Here is a 13902-nt window from a genome sequence, read left to right on the forward strand (position 1 = left end):
ACATTGTCTCTGCCTTTGAGGATCCTAAAGTCAAATGTATCTCTGAGCTAAAGATGAACCCACTCAGAGATGTGGCCACTTCTGGAGAAACATGGACAAGGTCATTCTGATATAGGAAGAGCCAATATATCAATTCTTTCTTTTCCGTCTTTCCTTCCTCCCTTTCCCTCCCTCCCTTACTTCCCTCCCTCTTTCTTACTCTTGATTTCTTCCTTCCTTCCTTTTTTCCCTTTCTTTCCTTCTTTCTTAAATTTTGGAAAAGAAGGGATGGAAGTACCTTGGCAAATCTGACCCCATGTTGCACTGTAATCCCTTACAACTGACAGGAGAATCTTCATATGGTCCATACCTGGCAGGGCTCTCATAGTTGCCAGCAACAGAAATAGCCTCTGGCTAGCTGATGCAGAAAATGAGTTTGCTAGTTAGATAAGGGAGAGTTCTTACAGAATCAAACAGAGGCTGGAGGATAGGCCCAGAAAACAGAGAGGGACTGAAGAAGGCAGGTCGCCAAGAACACAGCTGAGAATGAAGCCCAGGTCAGGCCTCAAGTGCTATCAGGCAGGGTTTGGTACTTTCCATAACTTCTGAACTATTCTAAACTAGTTCTAAACTTTGTGATTCTCTTCAAGGTTCAAAGTTGAGAGGGGAGCTTCTGATTGGCTGGCCTGGGCCACGTGCTGTGCCCTGTGGCCAGGAGACGGGTGGTGGAGGGCCTTCCCTTTCAGTTGTTAGAGCAGGGCCTGGTCCTTCCTCAGCAGGGAGCTCCGCCAGGAGGAGGGAGGTCTGCATGATGCTGGGCCCTGGGCTGGCAGCATCTCCATGGTTCTTTACGGTTGTCAAAGCGCTCTCTCACTGCCCCAGGAGGAAGGCTGGGCGGGCATGATGATCGTAATTGCAGAAGTGGAAACCAGAGCCCAGAGAGGCCAAGAGACTTGTCCAAAGTCACATAAAGTGGTAAGAGGTGCCCCACAGGTTTGGGGGAGAGGCAAAGGTTTCCTACGGAGATGCAGATGGGGAGAACTCTGAGCTCTTGGTGGACAACCCTGAAATGGTTTGAGAGATGGAAACTCCAGTCAGGAAGAAAGGCTAGCATTCCAGGGAATAATCCCCTGGAGAGGAGAAGGCGCTGGCTCAGGGCATAGAGATTGGGTTCCCTTGACCAGCTCGGAGTCTCCTGCAGATGCTGCCATCTTGTATTTGGCTGCTTGGTGTGTGGATAGCAGGGCTGCTACTCGCCTACAGGGTCAGAAAGCTTCCACGGCTCCTGCGGGGAGAGTCCACATACATGTCCCCGGACCTTGCCCACACTCTTCCCCTCTACCCGAGATGCCCCTGTGCTTTTGCTCCCTGTGGAATTCCTGCTCATCGTAGCAAAACTCAGCCCTAAGTCTCTTGGTCCAGACAGCTTTTCTGGACTCGACTTTCCTGAGAATCCATCACCCCACTCTCCTTGGACTACCTCTCCGCTTTGTGACACCTACCTTGTCAGCCCGTACCTGATTTATATATCTGTCCCCTCTTGGACTGGGAGTGCCTCAAAGACAGCCTGTTATTCATAGCTGTGTCCCCAGTGTGCAGTGTGGGCTTGCTCCTAGCAGATCCATTCCCGGCTCCTCTGCTATGCTTCAAATCACAGCAGGACTGACCCCAAATCCCACTTGGATCTGCAGCTTCTGGCTGGGGTCAGCCAAAGAGAGGTACTGGGGGAGGCCAGAGCTGGGGGAGAGAAGCCAGGGTGTCTCTTCTTCATCCCTGACCTCAAGCAGTGTCTCTGGTAGCAACTGTGTCTCTGGCTCCCACCTGCCAGCTCCACTGTGCTCCCATCTTGTGCTGTGTGACCCTGATCCTGGTGACTGCTTCCTCTCTTTGTCCCTCCAGCCTAGGGTGGGTAGCAGCTTTCTGCTGTTGCTGAACTGAGTCACCTCATCTTCCCCTATTTGAATTCTCGGCTCTTCCATCCCTATGTGAGCACAGTTGCTTTGAATCCCCTATTATGATGCCCACATTGGAGGAGGTGAATTCAGCTGAATTCAGTGCTGTTTTGTTCACTTGTAAAATGACTGCAGAAAGCCTGGGGAGTCATAGTTTGAGAAGAGGTGGCAAACCAGAAAGAAAGAAGGATTTAAGATTGGAGAAACTTTGAAGAGCACCTCTTCCAGTAGTTTCATTTTATGAATGAGGAACAGGAGTCTTAAGAGAAGTCATGTCTAGGTCAAAACCAGTTAGAGAGCTGTCTGAAATTCAGAAACCAGATCTCCCAACTCCTGGCTCCATCACCATCTGAAACTGTGACTCCCTGAGACCTGTCAGACCACATCTCCAGCCCTGCCCTTTGTCCTCAGGCCCCAGACTCATGTGTCCAGTGGCCTCCCTGACTCTGCACTCAGTCACTGCCCTGGCCTCTCACACTCGACACACCCTGGCAGGGAGTGGGGGAGGGGGGTGCGGCTCGCTTCTCTTCCCTCTTGATCCTCTTCCCTCGCTCCCCATCTCAGGGAATAGCACCCTGTCCATTTATTTCCACAAGCCAGTAACCTGGGGTCTCCATGACATTTCCCTCTCTCCCCCCAGCATCACTCCATCTCCCAAGTCTGTAGATTTTTTACCTCCTGAGTATCCCTTCCCTCCATTTCTACATCACCACCCCAGGCCAGGACTCTGATACCTGGACAGCTGAGATAGCTTACAGAGATGTGAGCTCTGGGGCGGGGGGTGGGGGGGGATTTGTGTGCATACATTTCTGTGTGTGTTTTATTCACTGATATATCGCAGTGTCAAGATTCCCAGGGGTTAGCAACTTTTTTGTAAAGGGCCAGATAGTAAATATCTTATGCTTTGTGGACTGAAGAATCTCTGTTGCAACTCCTTAACTCTGCAGTTTTACTATGAAAGGAGCCATAACCCGATGGGTATGTCTACGTTCTGCTAAAACTCTCTGTACAAAAATGGGGGGCAAGATGGATTTGGTCTGAAATGTGCGGTTTGTTCCTGGTTGAGAACTTCCTGGCACACAGTAGATGGTAAGTAAATATTTCTAACTAAAGAAAGATGCTCTTATCATCTATCACCTCCCAATCAATTCCCTGTTTTTCCTATTTTCATGACACTCCCACCCCTCAACCTCCACCCCAACCATCTGCTTCAAAGCCTCCACTCCTAGGATAGAGATCAAACCCTGATTAAGCCAACATGCTCTGTGCGTCTGGGCCCTGCTCCCACTGTGGCTTTACACTCACTGACCTCCTCACCCTTTGCAGCGCCCCAGCCCTTCTAGACTTCCTTCCCTTCCTTATGTATACCAGTTCCTTCCCACCACGAGGCCTTTGCACATACTGTTTCTTCTGCCTAAAACCCACTCTCTCTCTCCCCATCGTGCAGCCCTCAGATCTCAGCTCAGTGTTATCTCCTCCAAGAAGTCTTCCCTGGTCCCCTAGGCCAGGTACCATTAAAATATTCCTCTTCCTAGCACCGATTCTGACTGTAATTTTACCTGATTTTGTGTTTCATTGACTTTTTCCCGTTAGAGAAGCTCTGCAAGGTACAAGGACCAAGCCTATTTCTTCCTCCGTCACATCCCCAGAGCCTATTTCAGTTAGCTAGCGTATAGTAGCAATAATGAGTAAATGGTAAAGAACAGGAGCTTTAGAAGCAGGTAGATTCTAGGTTCAGTACCTGACTCCACCACATGGGTAACTCATGCACCTCCCTGCTGCTGCTAAGTCACTTCACTTGTGTCCGACTCTGTGAGACCCCATAGACAGCAGCCCACCAGGCTCCGCCATCCCTGGGATTCTCCAGGCAAGAACACTGGAGTGGGTTGCCATTTCCTTCTCCAATGCATAAAAGTGAAAGTGAAGTCGCTCAGCCGTGTCCCACTCTTGGAGACCCCATGGACTGCAGCCTACCAGGCTCCTCCATCCATGGGATTTTCCAAGCAAGAGTACTGGAGTGGGGTGCCATTGCCTTCTCCACATGCACCTCCCTAAAGCCCGTTTTATTCCAGTAAAGCCATGCTAATGACACACCTAGCAGAAAAGCTGTGTTGCGATTAGAATGAAGTCAGGCCAAAAGTCTCAGCCCAGTGCCTGACTCCAGGCAGCTATTGTCAATATGCTGACACAGGTCCAGTCATCCAGTCATATGATAAATGGTTAAAAGAATTCAGAATGTTTAGCCCTGGGAGGTAAAGATCAAGGTCAGGGAATGACCATCTTCAAGGATGCCAGTATAAACTCTTCCTGTTTCCAGCTGTCTGGAAAAGTCATGAAGTCTCCAACCTTATACATGTGCAAAAAGAAACGGGGAGACCCTTATTCAGGTGTGCACCCTGCATGGATGAGGGTCCTCGGGCGACAGCACAGGTTTCTTCTAATTCGGGGCCCCTCATTTGTAAGCACCTGGGGACATTGTCAGCTTTGATTGATGGAGAGGGCACAGATGGGAGAGTATGAGTGGGGTAGGCGAAGGCAGCTGGTTGAGCCAACACAGCTAAATGGTCCCAGTGACTGGAGGGACAGCCCCGCTCGGGGCTCAGCGCGACTTTGGGAGCAGAGAGGGGGCGCTTAAAGCCAACAGATGGAGCAGGCTTACCTAAACCCGGCCACCCGCTCGTTCTGGCTTCCCGGGAGCGTTTCCCCGTTCCGCCCGAGGCCAGCCTGGCCCCCACCCCTCTGCGGGACAGGGGGCGGCCCCGCGGAGCACGGCTCCCGCATGCACCTGGGGCCGCTTTCTCCGGCTTCCTCCTCGCCCCTTTGGGGGATTCGTCGAGTTGCCACAGCAGCCGGTGCCATGACATCGGCAGAGGGCAGTTTCGCCAGCACTGAAATATTCATGCCCTAAGCGCCTGGCCCCGGCTTCGCGCTGCTCCCGGGGGTCCGAGCGGGGTCAGGGGTTGGGGGCTCAGGGATCCTGGCGCCCACCGTGGTGGGAGGGTGGGCGGCGGGGCTGGCAGGGGCTGGGCGAGGCGGGAGGTGAGGGAGGGAGCGTCAGGAGGCGGGGTCTGGGTGGCGGGGGCCGAGCAGGGCGGAGGAAGCGAGGGAAAGTTGATCGCGGACTTGAGCCGCGGCGGCGGCTTCGGAAAGAGGGGCGCGGGCTGCGAGCGCGATGCTTGGTGAGAAGACGCGTCCGACGGCTGCCGGGCGCTGATCCCGGCGGGACGGGGCGGTCCGGCCCCGGGCATGGGGCGCCGAGGTGCCGGGCTTCGGGTCGATTGGGGCGCGCCTCGTCTGAGCCCGCGGCGCGCCTGAAGTTGCGGCCGGCAAGCGGTCAACAGCGAGCGGACGGCCGAAGGGGACCCAGGAGCGGCCAGCGCGCCGCGGATGAGCCTTCGCACCGGCGGCGAGACGCGGCGGTGGTCAGCACTCGAGCAGGCGGCCTTCCGGGGCCGATCCAGCGGAGAGCAGAGCCCAAGGCGCGGCGCCGCTCCGCACATGCACACGGTACCAAGAGCCACGCACCGCCCCTTCCTTCCCCGCTTCCCTCGCCTTCTCCGAGCCGTTCACCCGCCACGCGGTGGGAAAGTTGGAGCTGTGGGGTCGCGACCGTAGCCGCCGAACCACTTGTTCTCGGCACGGCCATCGCCCTCGGCTGGCGCCCAGGGCCTCCTTCCATCCCCGGCTCCCAGCCAGCATCCTGGGTCCCACTCCAAGCCCGCGGCTGGACGCGCGGCAACTTTGATTCCTGGCAACTCGAATTCCCTCCGCGTTGGCCTTGGGAGGAAAGGCACTCCACTTTCCACCTCGCTTCCTGGACCCGGGAACGTTCGTGCGCTTTGCTTTCTGCGCCTCAGAGAGGGTCTGGGTCTGGGGTGGGGAGAATTTCGAGGGCAAAGAGGGCGTTGGGGTCCGATCTCGTCTCCTTCTGCGCTTTGGATCCCCCTTTGGACAGTGGAGATGGGGTGGGGCACAACCCCACCGGGGGGTTGGTGTCGGCACTGGAGGGACCTAAAGTCACGTAGCTCTCCCCTCCCCTCATCACATCTCTGTGCCCGTCAGAGACCCCAAAGGACCCCTGCATCCTCCCCGCTCTGGGCCGGCTATGGGAAGACGCACCCCTGGAGGAGCAGGAAGCCTGTGCGGCTCGCGCTTTGCCTTCCCCGGCCACCGGCAGTGCTGGTTGTCCCCAGGGCCTTGCGCTCAGGAACGCAGCCCCTGTCTCCCCTGCAGGTCAGCCCGGGACGCCTGCAGAACCTGTGCGTGCCAAGGTGGTGGCGGCACCAGCCGGAGGGCACTCAGTGCCTTGCTTTCCCGCGGTGCCAGCACCTAGAGCCGCTACCTCCGTGCCTCCGGCCGAGATCCTGTGCCCTTGCCGCCGGCCACCGCCCCTTGCGACCCTAACCCGCAGCCCTTGTACAGTCAGCGGCCCACTAGGGACAAATTAGCCTTTTCTGAGTAGTAGCACGCCCCACCCTCCCCAGTAATTCAGAGAGCAGCGCCTGCCTCTTTTTTCATACCTTGCCTTCATACCAGAGAAAGCATTGACCCTTACCTTTCAGCCGCTTAGCAAGTACCCCCGCCCCAATTTGGATTGGATTTTAAAATAAGCTGGAGAGGCACGGGGTGTGGGGGTGGGGTGTGGGGTGGGGTGGGGGTGGGGTGTGTGTGTGTGGGTGTGTGTGGGTGTGTGTTGGGTGAAGTCAGAGAGTTGCCCAGGGGAGAATTAAGCTACCCAGGGTTGGGTGGGCTGGAAAAGCCTGGCTGGGGCCAGGAAGAGAGGTGCTGATGAGTCAGCCCATTTATGGGGGAGACCAGGCTTGGAGTTAATGTTTGGTTCATGGTGCAGGGGTAAGTGCACTGCGGTCAGCACCTGTGAGGGTGGTCAGCACCTGTGAGTCTGGGTTAACAGATGGCACTCTGCGGTGGAGGGGCTTGGAGGAGGCCCCTTAACTGGGGGAACTGGGATGCTTGGTGCTGTGGGAAGAGTGGAGAGTGGGAATGCAGAGTGGCTGAACGGCAGAGAGGAAGAGTACCCTGTGGGCTGGAAAGGTGACACTACAAAAGTAACTGGTGTGAACCAGGTGGCTCTTCTCTGGGTGGTGGAGAGCTTTGAGAGTGTGTGAGAGGCCCAGGGCTGACTGACATCCTGGCCTCCTCTGGGCTGAGCTGCAGTATACATGTCTGTCTCCACCTTCCTGACCCCCTCAAAAAGCTGGGCTTCTCACATCTGCTTACCAAAGAGGTTAATTGAGGGTTATGATGGTGGATGGTCCTGGTTGCCTCCCAGGTATTTCTTCTGCCCAACAAGCAACCTTACCTGCAAACTCACCATTTGAGGTTCGTTTCTTTGAGCTTAATATTTTGAAGGGCGCCTTTCTGAAGCCCTAATTTAAAATGCACATTCTTCTGGGAGGTGAAGGTCTAGTAGAGCCTTGCTACTCCGAGTGTGGCCTGTGGACCTGCAGCATCAGCATCATCTAGGAACTTGTTAGAAAGCAGACTCTTGCACCCTACCCCTGACCTCTTGAATCAGAATCTGTATTTGACAAGATCCTTGAGAGGTTTGTTTTATCAGTAAAGTTTGAGAAGCCCTGCTCCACAGTACCTTCTCAGGAATGAGCATTTCACAGCCCTTGGTGAAAGAGTGTCAAAAAGGTCACTGGATAAGAATGTAGGTTTGAGAATGAGATTGAGACTGGAACTTCTTTTCCTGGACATTTATGGTAGGGTTGGATTAATTGTCCCCTGCTGGCTCCTTGAGGGTATTCCCTGCTAACGCCAGGAGGGTATCTGTTTTGGGCATCTTTAGACAGATTCAAGTAGCAGTTCAGTTTTCTGTGTAATGAAAACACTGCCATGTGTGCTGCATATGGGCCAGTCGGAAGTGGGCGGAAGGGGCAGGGTTTTTGGAAGCTGGATAAACTGCTCTGCCTCTAGGAGGCCTGGGGTTGGGTAGATGCTGTCCCTTAAGGAGAAAGAATTAAGGAACTGTCCTCCACTTCATCTGTCCCTCCCAAATGAATGGAATGACCCATCAATCACACCTCTCCACGGTCTTCAGGATTTATGCAGAGGGAGCTGCAGAAATGCTAATTTGGGGCAGTCAGCAGAGGAGAGGATACCAGCCAAGCTCCACTCTTAATTACCCCTGCCACCACCCCAGGCTGGACACCCCATTTCTGCCACCCGGTGCCCTTGGAGGCCCCTAGGCCCAAGAAACAGGATGATGCCAAGACATGGTACAAGTCACCACTCATGGCCCTCTGGAGGAATAATGGTGACCCTGTCACCAGCAAGGCTGGCCTGAGACTGGGGATCTGAGGACTTCAGAGGCTTGGTGGGGCCAACGGTATCACAGGTATCACAGGTGAAAGATTATGGCATGACTCGTGCACCCTAGACCTACTAAAAGACGACTGTCCTTCCTCTGTGCTGGCCTTTTTGCCAGGAGGCAGAGTGGCCGGGGGGAGCTGTAGGAGAACGTGGGTTGGCATGGTCATGGAACTAACAGACAGTGACACTCAAGTGAAAGATACCTTCATCCGTGAGTTCAAGAACAACGTGGTCAATAGAAGTCTTACTGTTTCCTAGAACCCTCAGGTTTTAAACAAAATTCATTGTTTTAAAACGTGATGGTGATTTTTTTTTAAGCAAATTAATTTAACTGCCTTTGTTCATTTTTTAAAAAATTATTTTCGAGCCTTGATTTGAGTTTTTCTTAGCCCCAGGTAATCCTATTTGTCCATTTAATTGGTGTGCAAAGTTATTTGTGAGTTGGACCCTGCCAGATGGGTTATTTCAGAATGGGGTTGTTCTGCCTCCAGTGGAAGAGAAGTGGGGAGGGGAACAGGCTCTTCTGGGCTCCAGGCCCTGCACCGTAGACAGTACCATGAGTCAGGTGGGTGGGAGGGGCAGTTAACTCCCTAGCTGTGTCTTCCTCACTCCCGGCCCTAACGTCGCACTTTGCCCTACTCTGCAGCGATCTGGTCTCTCACTAGACTGTGAGCCCCTTCAGCATGAGCTGTATCTTATTCCTTCTTGTATCTGCAGGGACTGATGCTTAATCACTGTCCATTGACTCAGTGGCTATTACATTGGCATCTAGTATGCCTATAACTGGTTTTAACTATTCACATTGATTCCATTCAGACTGGGCAGCTAGCGCCCATCTTGCTGTATCCTGGGCTCTGGGCAAATGCCTTTGGAGTAGAGGCAGAAACTCATGTGCCTAGAGGGGCTGGGAATCTGACCAGAGAGTAAAGCAGCATCAAGTGTAAGACGATAGGGCGTGGTGGGGACTGTGGAGAATAGAAAAGCACAGGTCCCAAGTAAAAGGCACACCTGTAGGCAAAACCCACCTATATGACAGAGTCAGAATCATGGTTGCTCCAGGGTGTGATGACTAGGGCTTAAGGGTTGCTTTTGGAGTGCTGGAAATGTCCATATCTTGATCTATCTACAAGAGTGGTGAGTGATCATTTGTGCAGAAGAGTCAATTCAGAAGAATTAGAGCATTTATGGAGATAAATAGAAGCATATTTATTTTGGTTCAATATGAAAATAGCTTTATTGAATTCCATAAGGCAGAAAACGCATACTCTTACCAACGCTATTGACTAAAAGGGTGTCAGTGAGAAACTTGGCATATTTAAGAAGTAGCCACATGGAGATAGCTTTCTAGTCTTTCATTGTGAAATGTAATCTGGTTCTGTCCCGGGGAGTGGTACGGGCTGTTGCTGCTGCTTCTTTCTGGCTGTGTATTTGGGCCTCAGAGATCATGCTCCTGGGGCTCTGTCTCCCTTCAACAGTGACAGTCTGCGAGGCTCCGTGTATTGTTGGGGGCTCGGGGCTATCAGACGTCTGTTCCCAGCCCCAGGGGCCTCAGGCGGTGACACCGAGAGTGACACAGCAGGCTCAGGCTTAGCGTTTGTAGTTTTGATCTTTCCTTTGCAGAGTCTAACAGCTCATGCAAGAGCTGGTTATTATTATGATCATAAACCTATTCCCTTCCTGATTTTTGTGAGGCCGCTTGGAGGCAGATAGAGCTTCCATTCCTGAGCTAAGGCTAAGGCCTTGCCCGGGCCTTAGTTTTCTCAGTGGTTGAATGGGAATAATTTCCAATTACACTGCAAGCTTGCTGTCAGCATTAATAAGAAGGAAACTCTACAGAAAGTCTTTTGTGCAGGGCCTGGCACATGGTATACATGCAGAATGTGGTAGCTTTTTTACTATCCCTTTTCGATTCAGTCATGTGTTAGGCACATTGTATTCCAGCAAAGAGGTGAAACCTCCCCTTATTTTGAGAGTTGGACAATCTATAAGTTCTTAAATCGAGTTCTGCCTGAGGATGTATGCATGTGTGGTTGTGGTTTTTCATTTTGCGCAACATTAAAAAATGGCATTTTTGTAATAAAGAGCTAGATTTCTGGCGTATCTGGCTAGAACAGGAAACATTGGGTCTGTGTTTCCAATTGACAGTAATTGGTTGGGGCTGAGTTGCAGCCACCCCTTTTTATTTATTTGTATTTTTATTTAAAACATGCTTTGAGGGTTATATACATACAATAAAGTAAACAGATCTTAAATGAAAGTGATGGGTTTTTGCATTTGTGTGCACATGTGTAACCCCAGCTGGATCTGATGCATCCTTGGTGGCTTGACGAGGCTCCGTCAGGCCATCTCCTGTTCTTTTTTTGTGTGTGTGTGTGTGTGTGTGATACTTTTATTTTACGTAATAGCATATTATAATCAAATAATGTAACTACAGAGTTTTCTATAGCATTATTTTTAGAGACTGTTTAGTTTTTCATTATATTTATTGAAGTAACCACTATTATGATTTTGCCCTGGCTTTTGTCAGCACGTGAGTTTTACAGGTGCGCTTATAGCCTTCAGTTCTCCTCAGTCTCCACATTCCCTGTCACCTCACATCTGACCCCATTTATTTACACTACATCCTGGCCCCTTTAGCCATTTGAGTTTGTAACATCTATGCCAAGGGCTAGAAGAGTCCTTAGAAACTAGCTGGATGTACCATGTACCACGTTACAGGTGCAGAAACTGAGGCTCACAGTCAGGGAGTGGGCTGCTTCCAGACCCTCTCCTGGGGCGCGGTGGGCCTGGGCGGTGGCTAATCAAGGGCAGAGCCCGGCTACTTCCACCCCAGCATGAGGCCAGGCAGACCGTCATCTCTTGGTCCCTGGCAGCCAGGGCCTGACCCTGCAATCACACTCACCCAGAGCCTCCCGCAAGCTGATCAACCTAAGAGGGAGGGAGTCCTTCCTGAAGATGTATCTTCCCCAGGACAGGCTGTTAGCCGTGCTGCCTTCCTCTTTAAAGGCCATGCTCCATTTGGAGAGGACCTGCAATGCCATTTGTGACAAGGGCCCTGTGTACCACCTTGATTGTGTCTGTTTCTGAAAGGAAGGCTGTAATTTGGGAGCCAGTGAAATCAAGGGAGGGAAATAGAGGAGAGCAAAAGAGAGAGAGAAAGGGAGGGAAGGGAGAGAAAACAAAAGGGGTGGCTGGGACTATGTCTGGGTCTTCATTTGCAGTGCTGGTCCTGTCCCCAAGAAATGCTGGCTTTTCCTGGCTTCCTTGGGGCTCGGTCAGGGTGGGCTGTGTCCCTCGAAGGGCTTCCCTTTAGCTCTGCCCCTCTTATGTTCTTTGCTACAGAGATAAAAGACTTGTCATCCTGCCCCGGGCTTACCCAGAGCTTCACTCGCCAGTCCTCTGCATCCCTTCTCTGGCCATCACCTGCCCTTGCCCTGGGAGGAGACTGATTTTGACCTTTTCTCCTGGGGCCAGAAGAGCTGCTATCTTCAGGGACAGGTGGTGACAGAACTCTAAGCCAAGCCTCTCTCTGTCCCTTCTACAGAGGCCCGAGGCTTTGTCTTAGGAGAGGCATGGGTAGATTGCCACAGGAAAACCAGCGTGTGTTGGACAGTGGGGCAGGAGGTCCTTCCTTTGTGTTTTAGGGTCCTACATCCACTGTTGGGGAGACCTTTCATTTAGCCATTCAGTTAACCAATACTGAGCATCACCTGCGTACCAGGCTTATCTAGTGACTGGGGATTTATGCTGAGCATCATCTTCTGCAGTGCTGTTCAATAGAAATACAATGCAAGCCACACATGCAAGTCACATACATGGTTTTAAATTTTCTGGTAGCTATTTTAAAAAATTGAAAGAAATAGATGAAATTATTTTTGATAATCTATTTTATTTAACCCATTGTATCCAAAATATTACCGTTTAGCAATAATCGATATAACAAACTATTAATGAGATCTTTTACATTCTTTTTTTTTTTAATTAAGACTTTGGAATTTTGTGTGTGTTTCGCATTTATAGCACTTCTCAGCTGGACTCAGCATTGGCCACGTGTGGCTGGTGGCTACTACTGAACTGGCGGAGATAGATAATAAATACACACTCAAGACAATTACAGATGGTCAGGAGAGCTACAGAGAAAACAGAGGATCATTGAAATGCTAAAGGCAGAAGACAGAGGAGTTGGGGAAGGCTTCTTGGAGAATGGGAAGATGTGGTCTAGCTCCATGGGCCTGAGCCCTGGCAGGGCTGGGGAAGTGGGTGGAAGGTGGGGAGGGGCCCATGTGTTCTCAGGCAGCCCCCCAGTATCCCACAGCACCTTGGTTACCAAGCATGGGATTAAATATCCCCTCTCCTTAGAAGACTGAAGTAGAGGCGGCCTGGAACTGCTAGCAGTGTTTTAGAAAAGCACCTTATCTGTGTGTGTGTGTGTGTGTGTGTGTGTGTATCTCATTGTCTATGCATACTTTCTAAAAGAAAGATAAGGATTAAGTTCATCTTTCTGCTGCTTTTTACACTTGGGAGTTTTCCAAGCAAGAAGGACATTGGCTTGGAAAGCTGAGGAAGTTGGGGCAACCCAGAGCAGTTGGGGTTATGTCCTCTGGAGGAGAGGGTCTGGCCTGTCCAAAGTAGTGGGGCTTGGATGCCAGGGGGCTTCTGGTGCTTAGCAGACCTGAAGGCCCATTTTTTTCCTGCTGGACTGGGATGGGAGGAAGACTGGGAGGGGATCTTGGGGCTTGCAAGAAGTGCCATGGACAGAGTGCTCTGGGGCTGGGTAAATGCAGACCTTCCTTGCTGTCTGGACTTTACCTGATTGGCCTGGGCCAGGGTGAACATTCAGGTGCCCAGAACGTCCAGTCTGTCTGGGCAGCGGGTGTAAGAGAGTCAGGCTGGCTATGCGGACACTGGGCAAATCGCACATGCTTGCCCCATGTAAAAGGGGGCACCGCTGCTACGGTTTTCGCCTGTGGTTGTAAAGCAGCATGCAGGATAAGTGTGGTTAGACACTTTGACTTCTCAAAATTCTCTGGAAATCTAGATTTAAAAACTACAAAATTGTATTTCAAATGTTAGCAACCAATTCAAGTATTTAAAAACACCATGAAGCCATTCATTCATTGGTCAAATTTTTATTGAGCCCCTACTGTGTGCCAGACACTGTTTTAGGCCTCTGGGGTCTGTCAGTGGCTCCCAGTTCAGTTCATTTCAGTCACTCAGTCATGTCCGACTCTTTCCGACCCCATGGACTGCAGCAAGCCAGGCCTCCCTGTCTATCACCAAGTCCCGGAGTTTACTCAAACATGTGTCCATTGAGTTGGTGATGCTCCACCCTTGTGTAATATATATTGTTGGGAAAGGCCCTCATGTAAGCTGCATGTAGCCCACAGATGGCCAGTTGATATATGATCTTTGTCATAAACGTAGAGTTTCAGAGATGAAAATAACATCAGGAAGCATTTATTAAACACTTACTGTGTGACAGCCCCTGGGCTTGGCACTTCATACAAAACCCCTTGCTTAGTCCTGACAACAACCAAATGAGACAGGAACTTCTGCTGGTTGTGGTTTACAGAAGAGAAGTCAGGCAGAGAGAGGTGAAGCAATGTACCCAGAGTCACAGAGTTAGTAGGCAGTG

General features: G+C 51.5%; 1 protein-coding gene across 10 annotated transcripts in view; it reads left to right on the top strand.

Annotated features, from left to right (window-relative positions):
* The first annotated feature begins 5043 nt into the window (after window positions 1-5043).
* CDH23 (cadherin related 23) overlaps window positions 5044-13902 on the top strand; it is a 436720-nt gene continuing 427861 nt past the window's right edge. For 5 of the 10 annotated variants that reach the window (XM_025284698.3, XM_044942219.2, XM_044942217.2 and 2 more), the window contains exon 1: window positions 5044-5438. The gene's annotated coding sequence lies outside the window, so the exon portion shown is untranslated. The remainder of the gene's footprint in view (window positions 5439-13902) is intronic. The other 5 variants (XM_044942224.2, XM_044942229.2, XM_044942228.2 and 2 more) reach the window with 5 other exon arrangements.

This window comes from Bubalus bubalis, chromosome 4 (assembly GCF_019923935.1).
Source record: "Bubalus bubalis isolate 160015118507 breed Murrah chromosome 4, NDDB_SH_1, whole genome shotgun sequence".
In the NCBI taxonomy this organism is placed as follows: Eukaryota; Metazoa; Chordata; class Mammalia; order Artiodactyla; family Bovidae; genus Bubalus; species Bubalus bubalis.